Source organism: Penaeus monodon, chromosome 17, assembly GCF_015228065.2.
Source record: "Penaeus monodon isolate SGIC_2016 chromosome 17, NSTDA_Pmon_1, whole genome shotgun sequence".
In the NCBI taxonomy this organism is placed as follows: domain Eukaryota; kingdom Metazoa; phylum Arthropoda; class Malacostraca; order Decapoda; family Penaeidae; genus Penaeus; species Penaeus monodon.
Genome location: NC_051402.1, coordinates 30,062,297 through 30,074,796, shown reverse-complemented (window position 1 = coordinate 30,074,796; position 12,500 = coordinate 30,062,297).

The following is a 12,500-nucleotide window of genomic DNA, read 5'->3' as shown; positions in this document are numbered from 1 at the left end:
GCTGACAGGGTTTCCCACTTAAAGGGTATCCCACAATTCAGCAGGGTCCTGTAGAGTTCCAAGCACTTCAAACCGATTTGAGACTGCCACAGCATACTCATGGGCCACCTCCTCACTCTTGAGCCTCTCAAAATGAAACACCTGCTGGTGAGATCTTGGGATGCGCCTAGATCTGAGGCAGACCCATAGTGTTGCAACAAATCTATGGTCCGTGGCAATTAACTTAGCACTCCTAAAAAACTCTATAGTTCTGAAGGATCTTCCAGTGAGTATCCACAAGAATATGGTCGATGTCTTTAGCTACAACGCCAGTATTGGAGGACCAAGTCCAGCGGTGTAAATCTCGTCTCTGGTACCACTAACCAGCAATCCTCAGCCTCCTAGATCTTGCAAAGTCTTAGAGATATGAGCTATTGATATTCCTAATACCAGAGCCATAGGGACTGATGCATAGCTTGTATCCTTCCCTGTCAGTGCCAGTGACAGCATTTAATCCCCCAATACCATGATGGTGTCCTCCCGGGGACACTGATCCACTACAGAGTCAAGTTTGGTGTAGAACATCTCTTTCTCTTCGATCCCCCTTCCTGTAGTAGGAGCGTAGACTGCCACTAAAGAGATGAATCCCAGAGTGTGCTTCATTCTCACAAGCAGAATGCGCTCGTCAACAGGGGTAACCTTCATGAGTGAGGAGTGGAAGCAGTCAGAGACAGCGACCATAACTCCCCTAAGGCACGCACCATTGCTACAGGCAGACCAGTAGTAGGTATAACCCGCACTACTGGTCTCATCACTACCAGGCCGTCGCACCTCAGAGAAAGCAGCGATAGCAATCCCCAGCTTCCCCAGCTCCCCCGACAACAAAGGCATCGATCATACTCCGAGAGACTGAGGATGTTCCAAGCCGCTCGCCGCAGATTGACCCCATCTGTGGGCCTCCGGCCGGGCGACGCCTCGGCACAACCAGACAAGCCCCCCAAGGAGGAAGAGGGGGCTCCGTGGGGGCCATCTCCCCCATCACGTTACCTCAGGGGGCAGGATTCCCTGGGAGGGCTTTGCCCTGCGCCCGTCCTATCAGGCTCGGCATCCTGATCGGATAAGCCCCTGGTCGGACGCCGAGCCAGGGATCAAGATCCCACGACTGCAAATAGAGATCGGAGTCACCTCCTCCGGGATGACTCCGACCCCTTCTCACTTTTCTTGGTTTGCCTGCTGGTATGTTTTTTTACAGGGCTGGGTTGTCAGCCCGACCCCAACCCCTGACGAGGAACTGTCTGCTAGCTAGGGGTTGGGACGCAGAACTCCCTGGGGGCAGAATGCCCCTGCTACCCCGGTCATATGGTTAACACCCAGCGTAGTTAAATAAATTGTAGATATACAACAAGATATTTGTGATAGTCACCTCCTGTATGATAATCTGTAGGTTAACATACACATGGTGATGGATGGTGAGCGCCCCCACCAACCATATTTATGAATATATGTATATATGTATATTTATATATGTAGATATGTATGTATATATTACATATATTTATATTATTTTTATTTATTTATATATATATATATATATATATATATATATATATATATATATATATATATATATATATATATATATATATATATATATATATAATGTGTGTGTGTGACTGTGTGTCTGCGTTTGTAAGCAATATATGTACACATAAACAGGTACATTTAAATACAGTCAGAAGTCAGAACTTTTATAATCTCAGAGTGGTTGATTTGTTTTTGTAAATCAAATTAGATCAGATTGTTGCAGTGTAAATTAATTTCTTCCAATCCATAGATGAATTGAGTAGCATTATAAATCGGACCAATCGTTTACTCCTTTCTTAACTTTCTTTACTCTTCCAAAAATCGCTTCGATACATGGCTAGAATGATATTGTTTATACTTGATCTAATAAGTGCTTTATTTTTGCTTCTGTATAACACGTTTTAGTAGCACTCTTGCACAGCGTTACTCTGAATTATTGGTTCATATTCCGTCGTCATTTTGCACTCACCTCTGAAATGAAGCTTCTGTTACCGTTCCCTTGGGTTACGCTACTCTCCCATCCTCTTTCTGTTCTAATGTCTCTCCTCATCGTATGTGAGTGATGTGATCATTCTTCTCCGCAAACATGTGTGCCATCGTACTCAGCTCGCATTGCTTCTTTCCCTTTTAGGTATCAGTTGAACCCCTTTTCAGTTCCCATACGCAAGCTGCCTTCTTTGCAACATATTTCTCTCCCTTAGCCGGTGTTCTCGCGGGTATCATCAATAAAAGGTTCAGAGAGAAACACACCATAAAACAGTTTATGCAGCAGCTTTAATTTTCCGTTTCTCCTTTCTGCAGTTCAGACATTCAGGCAAGTCTTCTGTGTGAGAAGGCCATTTTCCCATGTTTGTTTTGTGTGTTTCATTGAATGCATTTTTCAGGAGTGTTTAATTAGACAAACTCCAGCTGCTTCTATGGCCGAGAAGTGCAATTAAATGCTCTGGAAACTTTTGAAAGCCAGGAAAGTCTCATTACTACACCTTTCTTTGGAAATATCTAAAGTTTTCCTCTGAACTTCAAAAACACGTGTCTTAAGGTTTCGATCCATCTCTTCCCTTGGGCAGTAGTTGGGGGAGGAAAAGATTCAGGGGACATGAGGGACACTTTCGGCGTCGGAATCTTCATATTTGAGTGTGAATTTGCCTGTTATGGGAAGGACGACCCAGCCTGTGGGGAAAGAAAGTCAGACTTATGTAATAGATCTTTCGTAGCTTTCTTGCCTTGTGAGAGTGTTACGTTTCTGAAATTATCTTTATACTTTCTCTTTGATGCACCATGAATGGTAGGAAATCGGCAGCGGCATAAAAAAGGAAACAGACTGTAAATTGACTGGAAACTGATAGTAGACTGAGTAACTCAGGAATGGGAAAAGGCAGCACACAGGTTTTTGTAAGAAGGATAGAGTGGCCTAAAGAGAAGGCTGTTTGATAATTAGCTGACAAAAGAAAAAATGGACGAGAAAAGGAGAGGGGAAGCAAGGGATGGTCCGACTCGAAGGGTGTGAAGGAGAGCGAACCAAGTGAGAATCGGCAGTCAAAGGAGGAGATGAGATTCCGGAGAGGGAGAAGGGAAGGAGAGTGGTAAGAGGAGAGCGGTTAGTGATAAGGAAGAGAAGGAGGAAGGGAGCGTGATTGAAGGGGCCGCGTCAGGGGCGTGGCGGCCGAGGGAGGACCACATTAGAACAATTGAAACAAATGGCGCTAGAGCATCTGGTTGCGTGATAATTGTGTTTCTCTCACTGGCAGGAGGAAGCACCGGGGCCATTGTCTCCCGCGTCAGGAAACTTATCTCGACCTCCTTTTGGACTCAGTTGATTTCTTTTGATCTCTGTGCTTTTGTTCATTTTATTCAGTTAGAATTTCATATTTCCCAGACCACTGGCTTGGACACTGTTAAATGGTTCTTTCTCTTAATTAGGTGAGACGACTGTGTGATGCATGATATGTAACAATCTTAGTATGACTGGAGATAAACCTCGAAAATTAATCTTTGATTTATTAATGCCTTTTCACGGTCATTGAACGAGTCCTGAGTTGTCTCCCCAAGCGGTTGCCGAAGACTCAGCGTGCGATGTCTCGGGTTGTTTCGGGCGACTTCCACTCGGGCGGGAGCCGCGACTCGCGACACCGGCGTGGAGGCAGGAGCGTGAAGGGCGAAGAATGCGCCGCCTCTCCAACGTCACCTCGCTTATGTCACAAACACTCGCTCAGAACAAAAAATCAAATATGAAAATAGTAATATATTATTTAGTATCAACCATTAATACCTTTTTTCACCACGACCTCTTTAACTTTTCTGTTTATATATATATAGAAACTGCAAAATAACCCATACTGTCTAAGCACTTCCTTGCTTCGCGGCCCAGCCATACGCATCGTTACGTATGATTATCATACGTTAATCATTGGGTGAAGGATGACACGTCTCGCCTTTTATGAACGAAAATAAAATCTGATGTGCGAGATATAAGCATTTAAAAGGAAAATATCAATTCGTGTTGGCGTAAGAAATGAGTACCAGCAATGCAGTCTGCTCACACCTTGCTTCCACCGGATGCTGGGTGCCCTGTGCAGCTCCTGGATAATTCTGCTTCACTCGCTTAATGCATTGGTTCCCGCGGACTACTCATACGTCTTTTCGAAACTCAGAGATAGGACTTCTACCGGGAAATAGCTCTAGTAGATCTTTTAAGCGAAAGGAGTCGTTTGTGACTATGCATATGACAGAACCTTGGTGCATTTCTCACATTCGGAGTATATGTTCATTAGAAGAAAATCTATCTGTATTTTTTTCAGTGAAAACTATGGTAAACTTAAGCATTGTCTCGTGTGCAATGTAATGAATTTATTTTCAACTACTCAGAACTGTCTTTTCAAATGTGTGTGTGTGTGTGTGTGTGTGTGTGTGTGTGTGTGTGTGTGTGTGTGTGTGTGTGTGTGTGTGTGTGTGTGTGTGTGTGTGTGTGTGTGTGTGTGTGTTACACCAATGTCAACTTGCAAATACTAATATATTCTGGCTCATAAAATTAATGTTAAACGTTCTTTCTGTTTCCAGGTATGTCTTTGGCCGAATATTTGTTGTATCCTAAGTAAAGGGGCCAAGGATCTCTTCAGTACAAACAAGAAGGTGAGATTCAGTACCATTTTTATATTTAGTGTGTGTGTGTGTGTGTGTGTGGAGAGAGAGAGAGAGAGAGAGAGAGAGAGAGAGAGAGAGAGAGAGAGAGAGGGAGAGAGAGAGAGAGAGAGAGAGAGAGAGAGAGAGAGAGAGAGAAAAGAGAGAGAGAGAGAGCAGAGAGAGAGAGAGAGAGAGACAGAGAGAGAGAGAGAAGAGAAAGAAGAGAAAAAGAGGCAGAGAGAGAGAGAGAGAGGCAGAGAGAGAGAGAGAGAGGCAGAGAGAGAGAGAGAGGCAAAAGAGAGAGAGAGAGGGCACGAGAGAGAGATAGAGGCGAGAGAGAGAGAGAGAGAGAGAGAGAGAGAGAGAAGATTATAGATGAGATAGAGTATAGATATTGAGATTATGAGGATATAGGCAGATAGAGAATGAGTATGCAGAGATATATAGTAGAGAGTCAGATAGAGAGAGAGGGCATAGATGGATAGAGAGTCAGTATATATATAGAGTATATTCAGAAGAGAATATCTATAGGCATGATATTATAGCAGTGTGAGAGGAAGGCAGAAGAGAGAGAGACAAGGCAGAGAGAGAGTATAGGCAAGAGAGAATGATAGATAGTCATAGAGATAGAATCTTCATGGGCGTTGTATATATATATATAATTCCTTATATATATATATATATATATATCATAGATAATAGATATATTATATATATTATATATATATATAGCGATATATATATTCATATATATATTCATATAGATATCATATATAGATTCATATATATAGTATATATGAATATATATATATATATGATAGATGATATATATAGTAGAAGATATAATATATATATATATATGCATATATATATATATAGTATATCTGATATATTATATATATATATATTATATATATATATATATTATATATATATATTCTATACTATATATATATTATGATATATATATTCATTATATATAACGCTCACATCCCCTTTATTTCTCCATTTCATATCTCTACGATCAATCAACCGCTCTGCTGAGATCTAACTCTTTTACTGCTTTTCCTTCCCAAAGTGCCATTTCTCTCACTCCCGAGATCTGCCGGACATCCTTCTTGTGAATCCTTTATCGCCTACCTTGCACTGCGATCGTTTGTCCGGCTGTGCTCCTCTCTCTCTCTCTCTCTCGATCTCCTCTCTCCTCTCTCTCCGTCTCTCTCTCCTCCCAACTCTTCTCATCAGTCGTCGCTACTCGTCATCTCTCTCTCTCCCACCGTGGGGACTCGATCTCTCCTCTCCGAGGGGGGCGGGCTCCCGTCTCTCTCTCTCTCTCTCTCTCTCCTCTCTCTCCTCTCTCTCTCTCTCTCATCTCCTCTCTCGGGGGGGTCCTCTGGCCTCTCTCTCTCTCTCCTCATTCTCCATCTTCATCCTCTCCGCCATCTCTCCAACTCTCCTCTCGCTCCTCTCATCTCTCACTCCTGTCTCCTGCATATTAACGCACCTTCTCGGGGGCATCCTCCATCTCCGTATAACTCTCTGTCCTGGTCCCATCTTCCATCCATCCTCCTTCTCTCATTCTCTCTCCTCTCAATCTCTCTCTCCTCCATCCTCTTCGCTCTCTCTCATTATCAGCTACCAACGTTCGTGGACTCTCTCTCTGCCTCGTCTCTCTCTCCTCTCTCCTCTGCCCTTTCTCTGCTGGGCGCAGGAGGTCTCTCTCCCCTCTCTCTCTCACCCTTCTCTCCCTCCTTCATCTCTCTCGAATCTCTCTCCTCTCTCTCTCTCTTCTTTTATTTTTTCACTGCTCGTCTCTCCTTCTCTCTCGCTCCCGTCGATCTCGTCTCTCTCTTCTCTCTCATCTCGTTTTCCTCTCGTGTCTCCTCTCCGAATCCACGTCTCCCATCCCTCCCCTCTTCTCCCCCTCTCATTCTCTTCTCTCTCTCCTCCTCTGTCCTCCTCTCGAACAAACTCCTCTCGGCTCTCATCTCGCTCCACCTCTCTCTCCTCTCTCACTCTCTCATCTCTCCTCTTCCTTCAACTTTCGCTCCTCCTCTCTCTCCTCGTTTCCCATTTCTCCGTTCTCCTCTTCTCATTCCTCTGCCTTCTCCCTCTCGTCCCTCCACTCCTTCCCCTCCTCCTCTCTCTCCCTTTCCTCCTCTTCTCTCCTCCCACTCTCTCTCCGCTCGTCTCTCCTCATCCCCCCTGTCTCCCTGTTCTCTCCTCGACTCTCCTCTCCTCCTCTCACTGTCCCTCCTCTGCCTTCCTCTCTCCCCCGTCCCAATCCATCCCTCTCGTCCTCTCCTCTCCTTCCCTCTCATCGTTCTCCACTCCCCTCCACGTCTCTCTTCTTCTCCCTCCTCGCGTCTCTCTCGCGTCTCTCCTCCTCTCCCTCACTCTCTCCCTCTTCCCCCTTCCTCCTTTCCTCTCTTCTCTCCTCTCCTTCTCTCCTCCCATCTTCTCTCCTCGTCTCGCAATACCCCTCTCCTTTCCCTACGTCTTCCTCTCTCATCCACCTCTCTCTCTCCCTTCGTGGCGGGGTGCCCCCACCCAAGGTTCTTGTCCCTCCCCTCATCGTCGTCTCCCTCTCTCCCCTCGTCGCCTCCTCCTCTCCTCCTCGTCCCCCCCTCCCCCCAACTCTCCTCACATTTCCCCTTCCTCCTGCCAACTACTATCTCCCTCTCGCCTCGTCTCCTCGTCTCCTCTCTGCTCTCCTCTTCTCTCCTCGTCTCCTCTGTCTTCTCCCTCTTCCCCGATCCCTCACATCTCTCCTCTCCTCTCTCTTCTCTCCCTTTTGATTGCTGCCTCTCTCCCCTTGCCTCCCTTCGTCTCTCTCCATCTCGCCTCGGTCTCTTCTCGTCCCTCCTTTCGCTTCTCCCTGCGCTCTCCTTTCTCTCCTCTTCTCTTCGCTCACTCTCACCTACTCCTCTTTTTCACCTCCATCGTCCACTCTACTATTCATCTCTCGCTCTTCTTTCACTCATCCCACTTCTTCTCCTCCCCCCTCTCTTCCCTCCCTATCGCTCCTTCATCCTCTCTCCTCTCTCCTTCTTCTCTCTCTCATCCTCTTCCCTTCTCCTCTGTCACTCTCTCTAGTCCGTCTCTCGTCTCTCTCGGTCTCTCTCTCTCCGCTCATCTCTCTCCTCTCCTCTCTCTCTCCTCACCTCTCAGCTCTCCTCTCTCTCCCTCCCTCTCTCCTCTCTCTCCGTCTCCTCTCCCTCGTCTCCAACCCTTCTCTCCATCTTCCATCTCGCTCATCCTTGCTTCTCTCCTCTTCTTCTCCTCTTCCTTCTCTCTCTCTCTCTTCTCTCCTCTCCTCTCTTTCTCTCTATTCTCTCTCTACTCTCTCTCTCATCCCTCTTCATCTCTCTCTCCTCTCTCTCGTCTGTTTCCTCCCCTGGCTCTCTCCCTCTCCTCCCATCTCTCTCTTCTTCTCCTTCCTCTCCCCCCCCTCCTCTCTCTCTTCATTCTCTCTCCTCCTCTCACAATCTTTTCTCTCCTCTCACTCCTTCCTTCCATTCTCTCTCTCTCTGTCTCCGGTCTCTTTCTTCCCTCCCTTTCCATCTTTCTCTTCCTCTCTCTCTCACGCTCTCTCCTCTCTCTCTCCTCTCTTCTCCTCTCCTCTCTCTCTCTCTCTCCTCTCTCCTCCTCTCTCTCTCTCTCTCCTCTCCCTCACTCTCTTCTCTCTCTCTCTCCTCCTCTCCTCCTCTCTCCTCTCTCTCCCCTCTCCTCTCTCTCTCTCCTCCTCAGGGCGGCCTCCTCTCTCTCTCTTCTCTCTTCCGTGCTCTCTCTCTTCTCCTCTCTCTCCTCTCTCTCTCTCTCTCTCCGGTCTCTCTTCTCTTCTTTCCCCTCCTATCTCATCATCTCGGATGATCGTGCCTCTCTTCATCCTCCCGCCTCTAATCCCGATCTCCATTCTCTCTCTCTCCCTCTCATTTCCCGGATCTCTCCTCTCTCCTCTCGTCTGCTCTCTTCTCTCGTTTCTCTCTTCATCATCTTCATCTCCTCTCTCTCTCCGTCCGTCTCCTCGATCTCTCCATCTCCTCTCTCGCCTCCTCTCTCTCTCTCCTCCCTCTCGGCGTCTCTCTCTCTCATCTTCCTCCTCCTCTCTTCTCCTCCTCCTCTCCTCTCATCCGCCCTCTCCTCATATCCTCCTCTCCTTCTCTTCCTCTCTTTCTTTTCTTCTCTCTCGGGGTCTCCTCTCCTCTCGTCTCTCGCTCCGCTCTCTCTCTCGGCCGCCCTCCTCTAACTCTCTACTCCCTTCTGTCCGGGGGGTCTCCCCTCTCTCTCTCGTGCCTCAATCTCTGTCTCCTCCGTCTCCCCCTCTCATCTCCCATCCTCGTCACATTCTCGTCGTCTCGTCGGTCTGCTCGTCTCTCTCTCTCTCGTCTCCTTCTCGGTCTCTCTCTCCCTCTACTCTCTCTCTCTCTGTCTGGCCCATCCTCTCTCTCTCTCTCCACCTGGCTCTCTGCTGTGCTCTGCCTCTCTCGTCCTCGCTCACCTCTCTGTCGTGCCGTCTCTTCTCTCTCCTCTTCTCTGCCTCTCATCTCATTCACTCTCGCTCTCTCCCTCTCTCGTCTCTCTCTCTCTCTCTCCTCTCTCTCTATCTCTCTCTATCTCTCTGTCCCCTACCTCTCTCTCTCTCTCTCTCTCCTCTGTCTCTCTCCTCTCTCTCTGGCTCTCCCCCCCTCGTTCTCCTCTGTCCTGTGCCGCGTCTCTTGCCGTCTCTCTCCTCTCCACTCTCTCTCTCTTACTCTCTCTCTCTCGAGTGTCTCCGTCTTCGGTCCTCCTCCTGTCGAGCTCTCATCTCTCTCTCTCTCTCTCTCTCTCTCTGTCTCTCTCTCCAATTCTCTCTCCTCTCCCTCTGGTGCCTCTCTCTACTCTCTCGTCTCTCTCTCTCTCCTCTCTCCTAGTCTCTCTCTCTCTCCTCTCTCTCTCTCCCGGCGTGCGTCTCTCTCTCTCTCTCCTCGTCTCTCTCCGTCTCATCCTCTCTCTCTCTCTCTTCGTCTCTCTCATCTCCATTCTCGTCTCACCTTCATTCTCCTCTGGTCTCGTCTCGTTCCTACGTGTCGTCAATCGCTCCGATCTCCAGTCTCTCTCTCTCCTCTCTGGCTCTCTCTCTGCTGCATCTCTCTCTCTCATCTCTTTCGTCCTCTTACTTCTCGTCTCTCTCTCTCGCCTCTCCTCCCTCCTCCCGCTCCGCTCTCTCCTCTCGACTCTCTCTCTCCTCTCCCAATCTCTCTCTCTCCTCGACTCTCCTCTGTCTTCTCTCTCTCTCTGCCGTCTCTCTCTCTCTCTGCCTCCCTGGCTGGCTCTCGTCTCCTCTCCTCTGGCCCTTCGTCGTCTCTCTCTCTGCCTGTCTCTGCTCTCTCTCCTTCTCATCCTCCTCTCCACCCGCTCTCTCCTCATCGTCTCGTCTCTCCTCTCTCCCGTCACCCGTCACCGGATCCTCTCTCTCGTCTCTCTGCCTCTCTCTCTCTCCCTCCTCTCTCTCTCTCTCTCTGTGCGTGTGGTGTGTGTTGTGGTGTGTGTGTGTGTGTGTGTGTGTGTGGTTTGTGTATGTGTTATGTATGTTTGTGTGTGTGTGTGTGGTGTGTGTGTGTGTGTGTGTGTGTGTGTGTGTGTGTTGTATATGTGGTGTGTGGTGTGTGTGTTACTAGGTGTGTGGTGTGTTGTTTATGTGTATGTACCTATGTATGTATATACGAGTATGTAAGATGTGTATATATATACAAATGTATATGTGTATATATATGTATATGTATACATATGTATATGTGCGGGGCGCGCGCGCCTGTGTTTGTGTGTTTTGTGTGTGTGTGTGTGTGTGTGTGTGTGTGTGTGTGTGTGTGTGTGTGTCTGTGTCTGTGTCTGTGTATACATACATACATACATACATACAAGCAAGCATATATACATATATGCATATAATAGTCATAGATCATATATATGTAGAAGGAAAGCTATATGTATATATAGGTATTGGTGTGTGTGTGTGTGTGTGTGTGTGTTGTGGGGTATGTATGGTTGTATTATTATGTATGTATGTATGTATGTATGTATGTATGTATGTATGTGTGTGTGTGCATGTGTGTGTGTGTATGCATATACATATGCATACAAATATTTAATATACACATGCATATGTGTCTTTGTGCGCGTGTGTGGCCACAAAGCCCAATGGAGCCTGTAGATTGTGATTCTATTTTCATTGGTCTATATTTTATGAACCTTCATATGCTTACGTGTATCGGATAAGTATTTTGTTGCGTTCACTGCAGTGACAGCTTCCTTCCTAACCATTCAACTAATGTTACAATATATGGTTTCTCCAATTTTTTCTTGCATATGCCGTCTATGGAACGTCTCTCTCACTGTGTATTCCCGTAGAATCTTAGTGTTCCATGCTTTTCCCTTGCAGTAACTGCCCTCCGTTACTGATCCTGAGTTTTAGCTATATTTAGTAAGGAAATTACTGTCTTCGTCACTTACATTGTAGATCTGCTTTTTTTATTACACACTCTGCTGCTGTTATATAAAAAAGCTCTTTAAACCATCCTCGTGGTGTTTCAGTATAAAAATGAAAGTCAACTATTTTCCTTCATTTGTATCGCCTTGTCTTTTCCTCCTCCCCTTGGGCTGTGTCGGGTCCCTTCCCTCGCTCTCCGGTGGTCTACCAGTTCTCGCCCTCAGCTTCTAATTATCGTGTCTCTTCCTTTTGCATCTGCAAGTTCTTCCATGCCTTGTAATCACATCCTTTCTCCTTATTCTTGCCTCTCTCAGCCGCCCTCTCCCGGCGCACACCAGCATCGCCTTAGCCGTTTTGCTTGTGGTCGCAGTTGGCTCCTCATTTATTTCACTGATCAATACTTTCTTTGTTCTGAAGCAAGTTTGTCCCTCTTTTACTTCTTTTAATTCTGCAATGGTGCGGAAAGTATTGTTATTTGGTATTTTACTCGTTGGTCCTTTAACCCTGTTCATAAATTTTATATAGTGTTGAGACTACCAGCACCTGCACTGGCGCCTGTGTCCTGTTTAAGCACCATGCCTCGCACCCATGACTGTGTACTAGACCGAGCACACGATGGCAATTGCAAGACTGGATTCTCAGCTACTGATGCTGAATATAATTATTCAGAAAGTATATGACCTAGTCGGCGCCACAAGAAGCCTGAGCCTTATAAACCTCTGAAGGCTTTGTCCAAAGGTATCATTTTGAAGACAAACGGAAGTCCAAAGGTGGCAGATATTGGTGATAAATTGTGCCATTGGTGGAGTGCAGTTGCTACCCGCCAGCAACGGAAACTCCACAAAATGGTCAGCTACGGCCGGTCGTTGAGAGGGACTGTATCCTTCGCTTATTCGGCCAACTTACGCAGGCCCAAATCCATGGCTCCGAGGCCGGTGGCAGAAGCGAGCCCCCTTGGGACGCCGTGGCCTTGTGACAGCTCCGCCTGGGCATTTCGCTTTCATCGCCCTAGTCCTTAGTCACTGCATTTGGCTGGATGAAAGGCGAGTCATTGAGGACCAACTATTCCGCTCTCAAGGATAAGAAACGTCTCCTGAGTGATACCAGACATTGGAGTTCAAAGGTGAGATAAACTATGTCTATAAGAACCCTCTACAATTTATTGGGCAATTATCACGGTTAATGTTTCTCAGAACTATCTACAAATATATCCACACATGTTTTTAGTGCAATTATCCTGAATTTTGAAATTATTAGTTTGTATGGAAAAAAGAAAATATAAGGACATTCCTTATTACTGCTATTCTTTCTTGATTCCCTCACAGCTAGCATCAACTATCAACTTATT